The sequence below is a fragment of the Heptranchias perlo genome, chromosome 22 (genome assembly GCF_035084215.1).
Source record: "Heptranchias perlo isolate sHepPer1 chromosome 22, sHepPer1.hap1, whole genome shotgun sequence".
In the NCBI taxonomy this organism is placed as follows: domain Eukaryota; kingdom Metazoa; phylum Chordata; class Chondrichthyes; order Hexanchiformes; family Hexanchidae; genus Heptranchias; species Heptranchias perlo.
In genome coordinates, this window is record NC_090346.1 from 31,360,239 (window position 1) to 31,378,808 (window position 18,570).

The 18,570-nt window shown below is 42.1% G+C and overlaps 1 protein-coding gene across 1 annotated transcript in view; it reads right to left on the bottom strand.

Annotated features, from left to right (window-relative positions):
* iqck (IQ motif containing K) overlaps window positions 1–18,570 on the bottom strand; it is a 128,135-nt gene that overhangs the window by 109,378 nt on the left and 187 nt on the right. The gene's annotated exons all lie outside the window — the stretch shown is intronic.

Genomic DNA, 18,570 nt, shown 5'->3' on the forward strand with positions numbered 1-18,570 from the left:
AGGCACGATGGGCCGAATGGCCTCCTTCAGTGCTGTATGATTCTATGCAGGGGAACTTTAACACACTACGGGTGGGAGGGTCGAGGGGTGGGTTCAAAATTTTAAATCGCATAACCCGGCACCAACACCAACCCGCCGCATATGTGCCTGCCGTCATTTCTACGGCGGCGTGTTGCATGCCTCGTCTGTGGCCCGCTGTCAAGAGGCGGACAGTTCATTATAATATTTAAAATCAGGCTTCCACAGCGCAGATGGGAGCCTGATTTAAACGTAATGCTGGTCAGCCAGGCTTCCTAGCACTCGGGAAACCCGGCAGCTGAATGGAGACGGGAATAGCTGGATCAAGCAGGTAAATGCTTTTCATAGCACTGATTGTGAGCCAGAAGGAGCAGGAGAGCTCCCCTTGGCCCATCAAGCAAATTTTCTGCAGCAATCGGCCGACCCTCCTCCTCCAAAACCGCAATCCCATGCCTTACACCCCATGATCTTTGACGACCCACCCCTTATGCCCCGCGATCTTTGCCTACCACCTCTTCAATCCAACGGTACCCAGCTGTGGCCTTCTATTGCAGGCTTTCCCGTCCAGCCTGTCAATCTGTCCAGCTACCAGGCAGGAAACGTAATTGTAAAAAATGATAACAAGGTCCTGCTTCGAATTTAGCAGGACCTCCACCTTCCCAGAATTTCCTGCTACCCCCCCCCCCCCCCCCCAAACACGTGCCCCCACTCCCTCCACGGGAATATCGGGGCCAATGATTCTATATAATTTATCATGGAGAAAATGTGGAAAAAGGGGTTTGGAGTATTTTGACATGTTTGCTCTTCAGTTTTGGTAAATAGGAACAAAATATTTATGGTCCTTTTAATTTGAACATCATGAAATTTGTAGCCTCATTGAAAGCTTTTCAGTGGCTTGGACCTGCAAGAGCTTAGAAATGGCAACAGGAAACTAAAAAAGTTAAATAAAATATTTCATGCAATAAATAGATATGAAATCTTTAAAAGGTTTTACAACATAATGATTTTTTTCTCTGTTCTCTTAGTGTTAGGCAAGAGTGAAATCTTTCAAGAAGCCTACCACAAACAGGCCAGTACTCAGTAATTATTTCCGACCTTCTGGCAAGACTTGGGATGAATGGCAAGCGTGCAACTCGGAAAGAAAAAAGTGCTTATTTGTCATTACATCCATGGCAACTAATTTGTTACTTCTATTGGTTGATTGTTCCCATGATATGGTCCCATGATAATAAATCAGCTTGCTCAAAAGCAACACTTTTTTTAAAATTACATTGAACCTAGAAATTAAGATTTGTGATACAAGCATACAAAAACTTAATGTATTCATGTGACATTGTTTTGTCTGCTATTTTAACAGAGGTGTTAACTAGTTTAAAACAAAGTAAAAGTGTTTATACACTAATATTACAAACCATAATTTCTAGGCTGTAGATATATTTATTTTCCCCAGTGTGAAATCTATGAAGTTACATTAGAAGTTTGAAATATAACTAAGTCATTTGGAGGTCTATCTCATTCATACAATGAGTATTAGACTGTGTGTTATCTAACAGATTATAAATGGCCCAATCATTTACAGTTTTAATAAAAATGAAATTGCAGAATGTAATCCCAAAACACCAGTAAAAATCTTGGAATCCCATGTAATAAAAATAAGAAGCACCGTAAACCAGTGCTTCCTGGTTGTCATGTGACATATTATGGTGCACTCAGCTTAGATGGTGAATACAAGATCATGATGCAATTTCTCCACAACAGCTGGAAATCCCCAACACCCAGATCAAATTTCCAAATCTGACACTGAAGCAGTACTCAAGCCCCAGGTTCAACTGAAGAGGATCAGCCCCATGCAGGGACAATTTCTTGCAGGCATACCTGAAATTAATTTGGACAAATTTAATTTTTCTTTATTTTAAAATAAGTTATGTAATTTTTTCATGTATGTTATTTTTAGCCCTATATATGTTTGGATAAATGTTTGAAGCAGAGGAAGATACAAGGCTATGGGAAGAGTGCAGGACAGGCTTTGGATTGTTCTAGAAAAGAGCTGGCAGAGACAGGAAAGGCCAAATGGTCTCCTTCTGTGATGTAAACTTCTATGGATCTGTGACTTGAGTGAAGAAAGAAAATACCATCCAAATCTGGTGTAAAGAAATTATTTTGAGTAATTTCATTGGTTCATTTTCTCCTTTTTTCAAGATGTTTATTGGTACCTGTTAGCTGATTATTATTAATAATATTTCAGGCATTTGGTGTCATTCAGTCAACAGTAATTTGTTGTGATTTGTTCCTTTGAGCCAATGAGGCACAAGTGTTATATACACTTTCCATATGTGACATTTTCAAGCATAACATACATTTCCCACATCTTACACTAGACACTATTTTTAATTATACAGGACTACCAGGTGCTCTACCAGTCCTGGTGGCTGGTACTATGGCCATATAAGAGGAGTTTTTCCATATTTGCCTGCAATGAATTGATGGGAAAAATACAAAACACTAATATTATAGTAGATAAAAAAGCATTTTTGCAGTAATATCACAATAATCAAATCACATTACAGAGCAGGTTCTGTTGTTTTTGCTGATTTGCCAGAAACAATTCCTACATCTTGGTGTTTGGGCTCTCTTTACTATTTACACAAGTACACAGAAACCAGGGTTGCAAACAAAGATAAACTTTATTTACCACTGTGATGACAGCAGAGCTCCATCCTACCTCATATTAACATTTCTGTATATATATATCATCGATTTTTAGTACTACCAAGCGTGGTAAATTTAATACAAAACTCTTAGTTGTTTCTCTTTTCTTTGTCTTCAGTTCTGGTGTGTAAACAATACACAGTGCTGCCTGGAGTTAACTGACTTCATAGAATCATAACAGCACAGGAGGAGGCCATTCAGCCCTTCAAGTCTGTGCTGGCTCTCTGCAAGAGCAATCCAGCTAGTCCCACTTCCCCGTCCTTTCAACGTAACCCTGCAAATTTTTTTCTGTCAAGTACTTATCCATTTCCCTTTTGAAAGCCACGATTCAATCTGCCTCCACCACCATTTCAGGCAGTGCATTCCAGATCATAACCACTCACTGTGTAAAAAAGTTTTTCCTCATGTCGCCTTTGGTTCTTTTGCCAACCACCTTAAATCTGTGTCCTCTGGTTCTCGACCCTTCCGCCAATGGGAACAGTTTCCCTCTATCTACTCTGTCTAGACCACTCATGATTGTGAGCACTTCGATCAAATCTCCTCTCAACCTTCTCTGCTCCAAGGAGAACAACCGCAGCTTCACCAGTCTATCCACGTAACTGAAGTCCCTCATCCCTGGAACCATTCTAGTAAATCTTTCCTGCACCCTTTCCAAGGCCTTCACATTCTTCCTAAAGTGCGGTGCCCAGAATTGGACACAAAACTCCAGTTGTGGCTGAACCAATGTTTTATAAAGGTTCATCATAATTTCTCTGCTTTTGTACTCTATGCCTATATTTATAAAGCCCAGAATCCCGTAAGCATTTAAAAAAAAAAATCGCTTTCTCAATCTGCCCTGCCACCTTCAATGACCTGTGCACATATCCCCCCAGGTCTCTCTGTTCCTGCACCCCCCTTAGAATTGTACCCTTCAGTTTATATTGCCTCTCTTCGTTCTTCCTACCAAAACGTATCACTTCACACTTCTATGCATTAAATTTCATCTGCCACGTGTTCGTCCATTCCACCAGCCTGTCTATGTCCTTTTGAAATCTAACACTATCCTCCTCACTACACAATGTAAGATTCTCAAAATTCACAGATCCCCCAAAACTTGGAGAAAAACCCTAAAGAAAAGGACTATGGACTCTTTTCTAACCATTTCAGAGTGATGAAATATTGGGCCGACTCACACACGCTCCGCACCAGGAAGCATCAACCAGGGAAAAGTACTTTTCGAGGAATCCACGTCCTTTAAGGGACTCACTTCCTCGTAGGGGCGACTGTAAGAATTCTGGGCATTCACCTTTTCCCTGAGTATGGAAAACTTTGGCCATTGACTAAAATCCTAAGATGGAAGGATAGGTGAGAGGTCACCAGACGAATCAACAACACGCACAGTGGAATGTGGGAGAATTACTGTTTCAGACATGTCTCTGTTTTAATGCAAAACCTACAGCAGGTGGTCAACACTCAGCACTAATTTGAAAGGCAGTAGGCCATTGAAAGAGGCAACTGCTCCAGACATGGTGGGGCCATGTCTTTGTTTTAAAGCGAAACCGATCAACACCTAGGACCTTGGATACAAAAGAAAGCCTTGTGTGGCAAGCTCTACAAATTGAAATTAACAATGTCCCATCGAGAAAAGCAATTGCAACATGATGAGAGACCATCAAAAGCCATCAAAGATTCTTAAGGACTATGTAAGAACTGTTTAAACAGACATGAAGTGCCTTTTTTAAGTGACGAAGACCATTGTGAGAGGAGGGATATATAAATGGAAACTCGAAACCTCTCTTGCTCGGGTGTTCTCTTCACTCTGGCTTGTGTTTGTCTTTTGTGTTCGGCTTCTCTTGTTCTGCCTGTCTCTTGGAGGAGGGCAGCTTCCAGCGAAACCAACGAACCCTATGTGAGAGAACCGGTCAGCCTGACCTGCAAGTGCAAAGCAGTTCAGTTCAGCCAGGAGTTAGACAGCTCGAGAGACGACAGTTCAACAAGGCAAAAGGGGGCAGCAGAAAAGCAGTTCATCAGAGAAGGTCAGCAGCTCTAGAAGCAGATCAACACACAAGAAGAAACCAGAGCAACAGCCCCAGTGACCATCAGACACCTCGCGGCAACAAGGGCCTTACGAAACAACCAACCGAATATTACCACCAACCAACCGGGTAATATTGGGCCACCGCGACCAAAGAAAACCAACTCGGGAGAAAACCGAAGATCCGCAAAGTTTCCACTCTACAATCTATTCCTGACTTACCTCTGGGTGAGTTATTGTCAAGGATTCGTTTGGTGAGCATTATCTCTGGTCCTTTAGAGTCCAACTTAGCTAGTAAAGTGGGATTGGGAGGGGTGAGGTATCTTTCTACTGTAATTTCCCTCATGTGTACCGAAGTGTTCCCCATTTTATTAGAGTGTTAAGATTGTTGTGTTGTATTTTCTCTCTTGAATAAAGATCGAAGTTTCTTGCACCAAAACCGGTTGTCTGCTGCATTTTCGTCACAACCCCCAAATTAGTCCAAGGTCTAGAACCAAGGGAGTGGGAGCAATTCGAACCGCTCAGAAGTCAGAGGTGAAGCTGACACACACCACCACCCCCTACAACTTCCAAGTTTTGTGTCATCTGCAAATTTTGACATTTTGCCCCTGTACGCCCAAGTCCAAGTCATTAATACATATCAAGGAAAGCAGTGGTCATAGTACAGACACCTGGGGAACACTGTATACCTTCCTCCAGTCCGAAAAACAACTGTTCACCACTACTCTCTGTTTCCTGTCACTTAGCCAATTTCATATCCATGCTGCTACTGCCCCTTTTAATTCAATGGGCTTCAACTTTGCTGACAAGCCTATTGTGTGGCACTTTGTCAAAAGCCTTTTGGAAGTCCATATATACCACATCAAACACATGGCCCCCATTAACACTCTGTTACCTCATCAAAAAACTTAATCAAGTTAGTTAAACATGATTTGCTTTTAACAAATCCGTGCTGACTTTCCTTTATTAATCCACACTTGTCCAAGTGACTGTTAATTTTGTTCCGGACTATTGTTTCTAAAAGCTTCCCCACCACCGAGGTTAAACTGACTGGCCTGTAGTTGCTGTTTTGAACAAGGGTGTAACAGATGCAATTCTCCAGTCCTCTGGCACCACTCCCGTATCTAAGGATGATTGGAAGATTATGGCCAGTACCTCCGCAATGTCCACCCTTACTTCCCTCAGCAACCAAGGATGCGTCCCATCCGGACCGGGTGACTTATCTACTTTAAGTACAGCCAGCCTTTCTGGTACATCCTCCTTATCAATTTTTAGCCCATCCAGTATCTCAACTACCTCCTCTTTTACTGTGACTTATGAAAGGAGGATAGTCCATCTGTGTTTATGTCACTGTCTGTAAACAGAACTTCATCAGTTCAAAAAAATTGTTTGGCCAATATCTGAGGTTTGTAAAATGATAATATATGCAGCTTTGCCACAGAGAGGAGACAGACATTGTCTTCAATGGCTGACCCATTAGGGGGTCTTGAAAAGTTGGTAGTTAATGTCTCACTTTTAACAACTGTGACATGAAAGCTCTACTTTGATAAGTGGTGGCAAAGAGCTACATAATATTGGGTAGAGGTACATATGCAGCTAGTTTCCCTGTTCTGTAGTTCATGCATTCCTGCTGTCTATTTCTAAATCACGGTAGTAGGACGGAGCTCCATGGAGGCAATGGACTGCACCATGTAAGGATTCATAGACTCAGTTGAAAAATTCTAAAAAAGCATTCTAAAACTCCAAAGCTTATTTTCAAGTCAGGATAAATTAGTATGCAGTATAGCATTGATTTTGTTCTGAGTTTAACCTGAACAATATGGTCCAGGGTGATGTTTTTTCACTTATCAGAGAGGACAGACGTGTGTGGTGGGTAACCCATGCGACTTTCAGTGCAAAATATCTCAGTTAAAAAAAAAGAAAAATTATTAGTCCTGTAGCACACCATTGCCATTCACGGCACATATAGGGTTGCAAATTTCAGTTCATAGGGGATGCAGGATCACTTACTGAAACCGCAATTAATTGCGAACATAAATAAAGAGGGTAAGGAGAAAGCCAGAATTGTAACAGCCACCACCTAGTGCAATGATTGTTAGGCTATGGGTTGACTGAATATTGGAACCAACAGAAGTAGTTTTAGTCACCAATCTTCCCTCACCTATCTAGCATCAATCACTCAGCAGCCAAATCATTACAAATTTCATCGAAACCAAGATAAAATGACTGCTGGGTTATGTGACTGTATGAAATACAACTTCCCCGGTGACTCAACCAAAGATTCTTCCAAACATTCCTCAAGGTCCCAGCTGCCAGCTTCACCTTTTGGATCAGGGGTGCTTGCAAATTCCGTACAAGTCCCACTGATGGACTTCCAGTGTCAGACTCAAGAGTGCTGCAACATTCGGGTGTGTTATAGCATGTTCCAGCCACCCACTTGATTTGATCAATCTCTCCACCCATGAGGAAACCACGAGTCACTTGAATTTCACAATTTAGTTGGTCAGTCTCACTAGTGGAGATGCATCTTACCAAAAGGCTGCACTTTCCTACCACATTATAAATACTCTTAACACTAACTCTTATTTTAACAATTCTATGAACTTTACTTCAACCTGCTGATCCTACAGCGGGCACATGCTATAAAGTGCAATGGGGAATGCTAGTTAAGGTTGAACTTTTCTATTTCTGCTTGGAACGGAGGTGGTAGAGAGGTGATCTTGTAGAGATATACAAGATGGTTAAGGAAATGGAAAAGGTAAATCCAGAATATTACTTTAAATTGCAAGAGTAGTACAAGGGATCACAGGTTCAATTTAGTGAAAGCAAAATTGAAGACTGATATGCAGAGGTTCTTCTTCACACACAGAATATCAATGCATGGAACTGACCTCCAGATAGAGTGCTGGAGACACAAAAATCCTGGAATCACTTAGATGCCACAATGGGGGAAATATAGCATCTGGACAGATGAACTAGATGGGCTAAAGAGCCTTCCTAATCTGTAATTATCTTCTGATTAGAATCAAAAAGACAGTGCAGACAGAACAGCTGAATGGAGAGATACAAGTTTGTGAAACTTGCTTCAAAAGATACATTAGTACAAAATTTGACGAGCAAAACTGAAAAATCCAGAACTTTTCAGAGACGTGAATCAAATACATATTGGTGCTCACTGTACTGCATCACATGACAGTAAGTCATTTGTCATTAAATTTAAGTCCTCAGTTAGATTTTTGAGAAAACAAAAAAAAACTTTTGACAAAAGATTGACAGTTCTAAATCAAACCCTCCAGTTAGTAGCTGGGGATTGAATACCTTCATTAGTTCTAATAGCACAGCCTACAGTATTCAATTTAATTAATTAGCAATTGCTATAGAAGGCTTTCTGTGGTTTCATAGAACCATAGTGGCTTACAGCATGAGGTGGCCATTCAGCCCATTGTGTTGTGCCGAGCACTCCTAAACTAAAGCTACTGCTCTACTTCAGGATGAAACATTAGAGAGAAGAAATAAGGTGCACAGAAGGCAGGTAGCACTAGAGTAAAGAATAGTTCAGAAATAGGAGGGATCAGATAGGGGGCAATCTAAGATGAGTTAAGTGCGCATGTGCGTAAATGCACTTAGTGTGGTAAATAAAGTTGGTGAGCTGCAGGCTCAAGTCACCACATGGGACGATGATATAGTGGTAATAACAGAGACTTGGCTCAAAGAAGGGGAGGATTGGGTACTTAATATTCCTGGCTACAAGGTATTCAGGAAAGATATAGAAGGAAAGAATGGAGGTGAGGCGGGGGTGGGGGGGTGGTTGGCAGTATTAATCAGAGAATTAGAATTAAGGAACAATAGAGGAGTTATTACACCATAGGGTGTATACTATAGGCCACCAAATAGTGGGAAGGAGGTAGAGGAGCAAATTACAGAAAGATGCAAGAACTATAGAGTAATGATAATGGGAGACTTCAATTATCCCAATATAGACTGGGACAGTAACAGTGTAAAGGGCAAAGAGGGGGAGGAATTTCTGAAATGTATTCAAGAGAACTTTCTGGAACAGTGTGTTTCCAGCCCAACCAGGAAGGAAACAGTGCTGGATCTAGTTGTGGGGCAGGTGGAGCATGATTCAGTGGGGGAGCATTTGGGGAGCAGTGATCATAATATTATTAGGTTTAGAATAGATATGGAAAAGGACAAGGAACAATCAAATGTTCAGTGAGTTAAAAAGGGATCTTGCCCAGGTGGATTGGAATCAAAAATTGGTAGGTGGAACAGTAGTTGAACAATGGGAGGCCTTCAAGGAGGAGTTGGTTCGGGTACAGAGTAGACACATTCCTATGAGGGGGAAAGGAAGGGCATCCAAAGCTAGAGCACCTTGGATGACTAAAGTATAGAGATTAAAATGAAACAGAAAAAGGAGGCTTATGATGAATGTAAAGTTCATAATACAGTAGAGAACCAGGCTGAATACAGAAAGTACAGAGGAGACCTAAAAAAAAGGGAATAAGAGGGGCAAGGAGAAAGTATGAGAATAGGTTACCAGCTAACATAAAAGGGAACCCAAAAGTCTTTTTAAAACATATAAATAGTTAAAGGGTAGTCAAAGGAAGGTTGGGACCGATTAGGGACAAAAAAGATCTTCTTGTGGAAGCGAGGACATGGCTGAGTACTAAATTAATACTTTGCATCTGTCTTCGCTAGAGAAGAGGATGCTGCCATAGGAGCAGTAAAGCAGGAGGTAGTAGCAATATTGGATAGGATAAAAATAAAGAGAAGGCAATTAAAAGATTGGCAGTATTCAAAGTAGAAAAGTCACCCGGTCCAAATGGGATGCATCCAAGGTTACAGAGGGAAGGAAGGATGGAAATTGCGGAGGCTCTGGCCACAATCTTCCAATCCTCCTTAGATATGGAGACAGTGCCGGAGGACTGGAGGATTGCAGATGTTACACGCCTGTTCAATAAAGGGGAGAGAGATAAACTCGACAATTACAGGCCAGTCAGCCTAACGTCAGTGGTGGGGAAACATTTAGAGACAATAATCTGGGTCAAAATTAATTGGCACTTGGAAAAGTATGGGCTAATAAATGGAAGTCAGCATGGATTAGTTAAAAGAAAATCATGATTGACTAACTTGATTGAGTTCTTTGATGAAGTAATGGAGAGGGTTGATGAGAGTCATGCAGTTGATGTTGTGTATATGGACTTTCAAAAGGCATCTGATAAAGTATCACATGATAGACTTGTTAGCAAAATTAAAGCCCATGGGATTAAAGGGACAGTGGCAGCGTGGATACAAAACTGGCTAAGCTACCCAAAAGCAGAGAGTAGTGGTGAACGGTTGTTTTTCAGACTGGAGGGAAGTATACAATGGTGTTCCCCAAGGGTCAGTATTAGGACCACTGCTCCTTTTGATATATATTAATCACCTGGACTTAGGTATACCAGGGGAGGAGCCCCAAGTATCTGTATAAAAGCATGAGTGGAGCGGAGTCAAGAGAAGCGGCACTGAGTCCCATAAGAAGAGAGAGAGAGTGACATCACGGCGAACAGAGAGGAGGAGCTCTGAAAGACCCGGAATAAAAGGGCAGGTTAATCAGGGTAAGTAAATAGTAAGTAAATTAATAGAGTACTTAAAGGGAGTTTAGAAAAAAAGGTTTCTAAATATAATGGTCAGGCAGATGAGACCCATTGCTTGCAATTCCTGCACCATGTGGGAACTTCAGGATGCTTCATGTGTCCTGGAGGGCCACATGTACAGGAAATGCCTCCAGTTGCTTGAGCTCAAGCTGAGGGTTTGATTGCTTGAGGGGCGGATGGAGTTACTGCAGAGCGTAAGGGAGACTGAAGGTTTCCTGGATCGTACATTCCAGGAGGTGATCACCCCCGCAGCCACAGAGAGTTCAGGATAGCACGTGGGTGGCCATCCAAAAGGGTAGGAAGAGACAGGCAGTGCAGGAATCTTCTGGGTGTGTGACACTCTCAAACCGGTATTCAGCATCGAATACCAGTGGAGTTGGCGACACCTCGAAGGAGTGCAGTCCGGAGCATGGCACCATGGGGGCACAGTGAAGTGTGGAAATGCAGTAGTTATAGGGGATTAGATAGTCAGGGGGACAGACAGGAGTTTCTGTGACTGCCGACATGAGTCCCTCATGAGGAAGGGGTCCATGTGGGTACCAACAACATAGGAGAGAAAAAGGTTGAGGTCCTGCGGTCAGAGTTTCAGGAGCTAAGGAAGAAATTAAAAAGCAGGACCTCAAAAAGATAGTAATCTCTGAATTACTCTCAGTGACACGCGCTAGTGAGTACAGAAATAGGAAGACAAGGCAGGTTAATGCGTGGTTAGAGACATGGTGCAAGAGGGAAGGCTTCAGATTCTTGGGGCGTTAGGACTAGTTCTGGGGCAGGAGGGACCTATTCAAGACAGACAGTTTGCAACTCAACAGAGCTGGGACCAATGTCCTCGCAGGGAGGTTGACTAATGCTGTGGGGGAGGGTTTAAACTAATTTGGCAGGGTGATGGGCACCAGGATGTAGCATTAGAAAGGAGAAACAAGGTACACAAAGGATTGGGAGCGAGACAGATAGCACTAGAATAAGAAATAGTGCAGTATTAGGTGGGATCAGACTAAGAGAATACGAAACGGTCTAAGATAGGTTTACAGTGCATGTGTATAAACACACAAAGCGTGGTAAATAAGGTTGGTGAGCTGCAAGTGCAAATAGCCACATGGGAATATGATGTAGTGGCAATAAAGGAGACTTGGCTCAAAAAAGGGCAGGAGTGGGTACTAAATATTCCTGAATACAAGGTGTTCAGGAAAGATAGGGAAGGAAAAAGGAGGGGGGGTGCATGGCAGTATTGATTAAGGGATATATTGCAGTGTTAGAGAGAGAGAGAGAGAGAGAGAGAGAGAGGATGTCCTTGAGGGGTCAAAGACAGAATCTATTTGGTTAGAGTTAAGAAACAATAGAGGCGCCATTACACTACTGGGTGTATTCTATAGGCCACCAAATAGTGGGAAGGATATAGAGGAGCAAATTTGCAGGGAAATTACAGAGAAGTGCAAGAACTATAGAGTAGTGATAATGGGGGACTTCAACTATCCTAATATAGACTGGGATAGTAATAGTGTAAAGGGCAAAGAGGGGGAGAAATTTCTGAAGTGTATTAAAGGAGATGGAGGCAGAGGGCATGGCTGAGGTACTAAAGGAGTTTTGCATCTGTCTTTACCAAGGAAGAAGATGCTGCCAAAGTCACAGTAAAAGAAGAGGTAGTTGAGATACTGGGTGGGCTAAAAATTGATAAAGAGGAGGTACTAGAAAGGCTGGCTGTACTTAAAGTACATAAGTCACCCAGTCCAGATGGGATGCATCCCAGGTTGCTGAGGGAAGTAAGGGCAGAAATTGAAGAGGTGCTATTCATAATCTTCCAATCCTCCTTAGATACGGGGGTGGTGCCAGAGGACTGGAGAATTGCAAATGTTACAGCATTGTTCAAAAAAAGGGTGCAAGGATAAACCCCGCAACTATAGGTCAGTCAGTTTAACCTCGGTGCTGGAGAAACTTTTAGGCACGATAATCCGGGGCAAAATTAATAGTCACTTGGACAAGTGTGAATTAATAAAGGAAAGCCAGCACAGATTTGTTAAAGGCAAATCGTGTTTTACTAACTTGATTGAGGTTTTTGATGAGGTAACAGAGAAGGTTGATGAGGGCAATGCAGTTGATGTTGTGTATTTGGACTTTCAAAAACGCGTTTGATAAAGTGCCACAAAATTGAAGCCCATGGAATAAAAGGGACAGTGGCAGCATGGATACAAAATTGGCTAAGTAATAGGAAACAGCAATGGTGAACGATTGTTTTTCGGACTGGAGGAAGGTACACAGTGGTGTTCCCTAGGGGTCAGTACTAGGACCGCTGCTTTTCTTTAATGCACAATTTCAAAATTTGCAGATGATACAAAACTTGGAAACATAGCAAACCATGAGGAGGATAGTAATAGACGTCAAGAGGATATAGATAGGCTGGTGGAATGGGCGGATACATGGCAGATAAAATTTAATGCAGAGAAGTGCGAAGTGATACATTTTGGCAAGAAGAACGAGGAGGGGCAATATAAACTAAATGGTACAAATCGAAAGGGGGTGCAGGAACAAAGAGACCGGGGGTACCTGTGCACAAATCTTTGAAGGTGGCGGGACAGGTTGAGAAAGTGGCTAAAAAAGCATACGGGATCCTGGGCTTTATAAATAGACGCACAGAGTACAAAAGCAAGTTTATAAAAGGCTGGTTCAGTCACAGCTGGAGTATTGTGTCCAATTCTGGGCACCGCACTTTAGGAAGGATGTGAAAACCTTAGAGAGGGTACAGAAAAGATTTACTAGAATGGTTCCAGCGATGAGGGACTTCAATTATGTGGATAGAACTGAGCAGAGAAGGTTAAGAGGAGATTTGATAGAAGTGTTCAAAATCATGAAGGGTTTAGATAAAGTAAATAAAGGGAAACTGTTCCCATTGGCAGAAGGGTCAAGAACCAGAGGATGCAGATTTACGGTGATTGGCAAAAGAACCAAAGGCGGCATGAGGAAAAAATTTTTTACACAGCGAGTAGTTTTGATCTGGAACGCGCTGCCTGAAAGGGTGGTGGAAGTAGATTCAATCATGGCTTTCAAAAAGGAATTGGATAAATACTTAAAGGGAAAAAATTTGCAGGGCTACAGGGAAAGAGCGGGGGAATGGGACTAACTGAATTGCTCTTACAAAGAGCTGGCACGGGCGCGATGGGCCAAATGGCCTCCTATGCTGTAGCCATTCAATGATTCTATAATTTCAAAGTCTGCAGATGACAAAACTTGGAAATCTAGTAAAGAGGATAGTAACAGACTTCAAGAGGTGAAATGGGCAGACATAGCTCTGTATCTTATTTTCATGTAAGGAATCTTACAACACCAGGTTATAGTAACTGTTGGACTATAACCTGGTGTTGTAAGATTCCTTACATTTGTCCACCCCAGTCCATCACCAGCATCTCCACATCATGACTCTTATTTTCATAGTAGGTACAGCACAGAAAGAGGCCCATCATGCCTCTTTGAAAGAGCTATCCAATTAGTCCCATTCACCTGCTCTTTCCCCAGAGCCCAGTAATTTTTCTTTCCCTTCAGGTATTTATCGAATACCCTTTTGAAAGTTACTATTGAATCTACTTCCACCACCCTTTCAGGCAATGCATTCCAGATCATTACAAATCGCTGAGTAAATCTATCAAAACCGGTCCTGATCTTAAATACCTCTGTCAAATCTCCCCTTAACCTTTTCTGATCTAAGGAGAACCCCAGATACTCCAACCTCTCCATGCAACCAAAGTCCCTCACCCCTGGTACCATTCTAGTAAATTGCTTCTGCACCCTTTAAAGGCCTCGATATCCTTCCTAAAGTGTGGTGCCCAGAATTGAATACAATATTCCAACTGAGGCCTAGACAGTGTTTTGAAGGTTTAGCATAACGTCCTTGCTTTTGTATTCTATGCCTCTGTTAATAAAGCCCAGGATCCCAAATGCTTTTCAACAGCCTTCTCAACTTCTCCTGCCACCTTCAAAGATTTGTGCATGTGTGCTCCCAGGTCTCTGTTCCCCCTTTCCCTCCCACCCCAGTTTCTGCACCCCCTTTAAAAAAATTGTACCATTTAGTTCATATTGCCTCTCCTCGTTCTTCCTACCAAAATGCATCACTTCTCTGCGTTAAATTTCATCTGACACGTGCCTGCCCATTTCACCAGTCTGGCTATGTCCTCCAAAAGTCTAACTATCCTCCACATTGTTTACTACATTTCCAAGTTTCGTGTCATCTGAAAACTTTGAAATTATACCCTCTATATCCAAATCCAGGACATTAATATATACTCAAAAAAAGAGCTGGCCCTGGGGACCACCACTGTATACTTCCCTCCAGTCTGAAAAACAACCGTTCACTACTACTCTCTGCTTTGTGTCCCTTAGCCAATTTTGTATCCACGCTGCCATTATCCCTTTAATCCCATGGGCTTTAATTTTGCTAACAAGTCTATTATGTGGTACTTTATCAAATGCCTTTTGAAAGTCTGTATGCAGTATCTATTTTGATTCAAATATTAATCCAATTTTCCCCTTAAAAGATGCTATAATCTCTACCACAGCTATTCCCTGTAGCAAAGCATTGCATGCTCCAACAACCCTTTGTGTAAAGAAATTTCCCTTAGCTTCTCTCCTCATTCTCCATGACAATTTTAAATTGATTGCCCCTTGTCACTGACTCCTCAGAGGAAATAATCTTTCCCTATTCATTCTATGAAAACCACTCACAATTTTAAAAACTTCTATTAAATCTCTTCTTCAAAAAGTATCTCCTCATAACTACACTTTCCCATCCCTGGCATCATCCTTGTGAACCTATGCTGCATGCTCTCTATTGCTTTCCTATGGTGACCCCAAAATTGCATACAAAGTGTGGCCTAACTAATGCTTTGTATAAATTTATCATTACTTCTTGACGCTTGTTCTCACTGCCCCCATTTATAAAATTCAAAATTCTCTGCCCCCTTTTATAAAATCCAAAATGCTGGTGACCTGTAAATAGTTTTATCCATCTCGTCAGTCCTTCTATTTACAACAACTTGCATAATATAATAAAACATCCCAGGGCGCTTCACAGGAATGATTTATCCACATTCTTCAGCCTCTTTCCATTGATTATATACCCCAATCCTAGTTCGTCCTCAGAAATATTCACATTAAAGTGCATTTGTCACCCATCTGCCCATTCCACTATCCTTTGTCTTCCTAAAATCTTTTAGGAATCTTACAACACCAGGTTATAGTCCAACAGTTTTATTTGAAAATCACAAGCTTTCGGAGATTATCTCCTTCGTCAGGTGAGTGAGTGAAAGGTTCTCAAATCGCATATCTTATATTAGGCTGGGACACGATCACACCAATCAAAGGTGTCATTGGTGTTCAGACAGGTTAGCCACAGAAAACATTACATCCCAGTATACTGAATACACAGTGGGTCAGATTACACAGACAAAGAGAGAAGGAGACCCGAACAGCAGAGAGAGAGAGAGAGAGAGAGAGAGAGAGAGACAATGTCCAGTTGTATTAAAAACAGATAACTTTTTTTTCCTGCTGGTGGGGTTACGTGTAGCGTGACATGAACCCAAGATCCCGGTTGAGGCTGTCCTCATGGGTGCGGAACTTGGCTATCAATTTCTGCTCGACGATTTTGTGTTGTCGTGTGTCTCGAAGGCCGCCTTGGAGAACGCTTACCCGAAGATCGGTGGCTGAATAGCAGTCAAGGACATTCAGCCACCGATCTTCGGGTAAGCGTTCTCCAAGGCGACCTTCGAGACACACGACAACGCAATATCGTCGATCAGAAATTGATAGCCAAGTTCCGCACCCATGAGGATGGCCTCAACCGGGATCTTGGGTTCATGTCACGCTACACGTAACCCCACCAGCAGAAAAAAAAGTTAGCTGTTTTTAATACAACTGGACATTCATTCTCTCTCTCTCTCTCTCTCTCTCTCTCTCTCTCTGCCTTTCGGGTCTCTTTCTCTCTTTGTCTGTGTAATCTGACCCACTGTGTATTCAGTATACTGGGATGTACTGTTTTCCGTGGCTAACCTGTCTGAACACCAACGACACCTTTGATTGGTGTGATCGTGTCCCAGCCTAATATAAGATATGCGATTTGAGAACCTTTCACTCACTCACCTGACGAAGGAGATAATCTCCGAAAGCTCGTGATTTTCAAATAATACTGTTGGACTATAACCTGGTGTTGTAAGATTCCTTACATTTGTCCACCCCAGTCCATCACCGGAATCTCCACATCATAAAATCTTTTATACAGTCTGCCTCACTTTTTCCATATCCCCTATTTTTGTGTCAACAAATTTTGAGATAGTGTTCCCTATGTCCAAGGACATTTGTTTTGAAAATTATTGTAACATTATCAAACCCCGATCTGTTTATTTAAAGAACCACCCTGCTGGCTTCAGGTTGCCATCCTTGCTGCCTGCTCAGAAGCACAGGTTAAAATTGAAGACAGCGTAACCCATGTGACACCTAGCCAATTGTAACTGCCCACCTGGTTTCCGTCAGGTGGCTAAGGCTAAAATCGCCCCTTTTATTTCTTGTCAGTCAACCAACTTTGCTGCTACATTTCCTCTTATACCATACAGTTGCATTTTTCTTACAAACCTCTTGTGGGCCACCTTATTAAATGCCTTCAGAAAATCCATACATCATATTTACTGCATTCCCTTTATCTATTGTCACTTCTTTAAAAGACTGTGCAGAATTTGTCAAACACAACTTGCAAGTCCATGGTGGGTGTCCTTCATTGACCCAAATGTTTCCAACTGCTCACAATATTTGAAATTATTATAGATTTTAAGAATTTGTCTACAATTGACAATGGACTAATTAGTCTATTGTTACATGGTTTAGCTTTCTCTCCCTTCTTGAGGAAAAAGGGGTTACATTGGTTATTTCCCAGGCCCCTGCACAATTTGAGGATAAAGCATTATGGTCATATTTATCCATTAAAATAGTTTGCATAACCCAGTATTACAGTGCTGGTTTGGCAATCAATGCATTGTTACAAATTCAATTAAGTTCAGTATTTGTCATTTTCCTAGTAACCCTAACTTTAGGCTGTAGTTACTGACCTTAGACCAGCATTGGAAAATGCGAAGCATCACACTGTTATACAGTATACCTGTAAATCACATTCCACCCAAACTTACATACATGTGCAGAACTCTGCTCCCCACTGTTAATGTTTTGAAAGTATGGCAGGAGTGGCTATTTACTCAAAGTATTTGGCCAGAAGGCCCAACAGACTTAAAAACAAAATAATTCTCGGGATGTGGGCATCGCAGGCGAGGCAGACGTTTATTGCCCATCCCTAGTTGCGCTTGAGTAAGTGGAGGTGAGCCTTCTTCTCGAACCACTGCAGTCCGTGTGGTAAAAGTGCACCCACAATGTTGTTAGCTAATGAGTTCCAGGATTTTGACCCAGTGACAATGAAGCAATGGTGATACATGTCCAAATCAGGATGGTGTATGATTTGGAGTGGAACTCAGAGGTGATGGTCCAAAAACCTGCTGATAGAGGTTGGGGGCAGGGGTTTGGAAGGTGCTGCTGAAGAAACTTTGGCAAATTGCTGCAATGCATCTAGTAAATAGAGCACACTATGCCAGTGGTGGAGGGGGTGTGGATGTTTAGCTGAGTGGATAAGGTGCCGATCAAGCAGGCTACCCTGTCCTGGATGGTGTTGTGTGTCTAGAGTGATGTTGCAGCTGCATCCATCCAGGAAAGTGGATAATAGTCTATTAAACTCATGACTTGTGCCTTGTTGATGGTGGAGAGGCTTGAGGGGGAATCAGAAGATGAGTTACTCGCTGTGGAATATCCAGCCTCTGACCTGCTTCATTAGCCACTGCAATTTTTTTAAACCCAGTTTCAGTGTACTGCAGTTACCTCACGGGATGTCAAGTCCACATGGTAACAGACAGCCTCCCGAAAGGGGATTCACACAGCTTGGCATGTGTTCTCGGAGTTATACAACAATTTTGCATGGGTCCGCAAACAAAACAGCAATGCATCAACGCAGCAAGTTGCAGTATAACTGCAGCCTAAAGAACCTTAGCAGAAGTTACATCGACAGCGAAGGGCAGATTAAACCCAATATTACAACAAAACACATTGCAGTGACACATGAAATGGAATTTGTTACCGCAAGCCTTGCACCATCTCGTCACATCGACAGAAACGGGCACT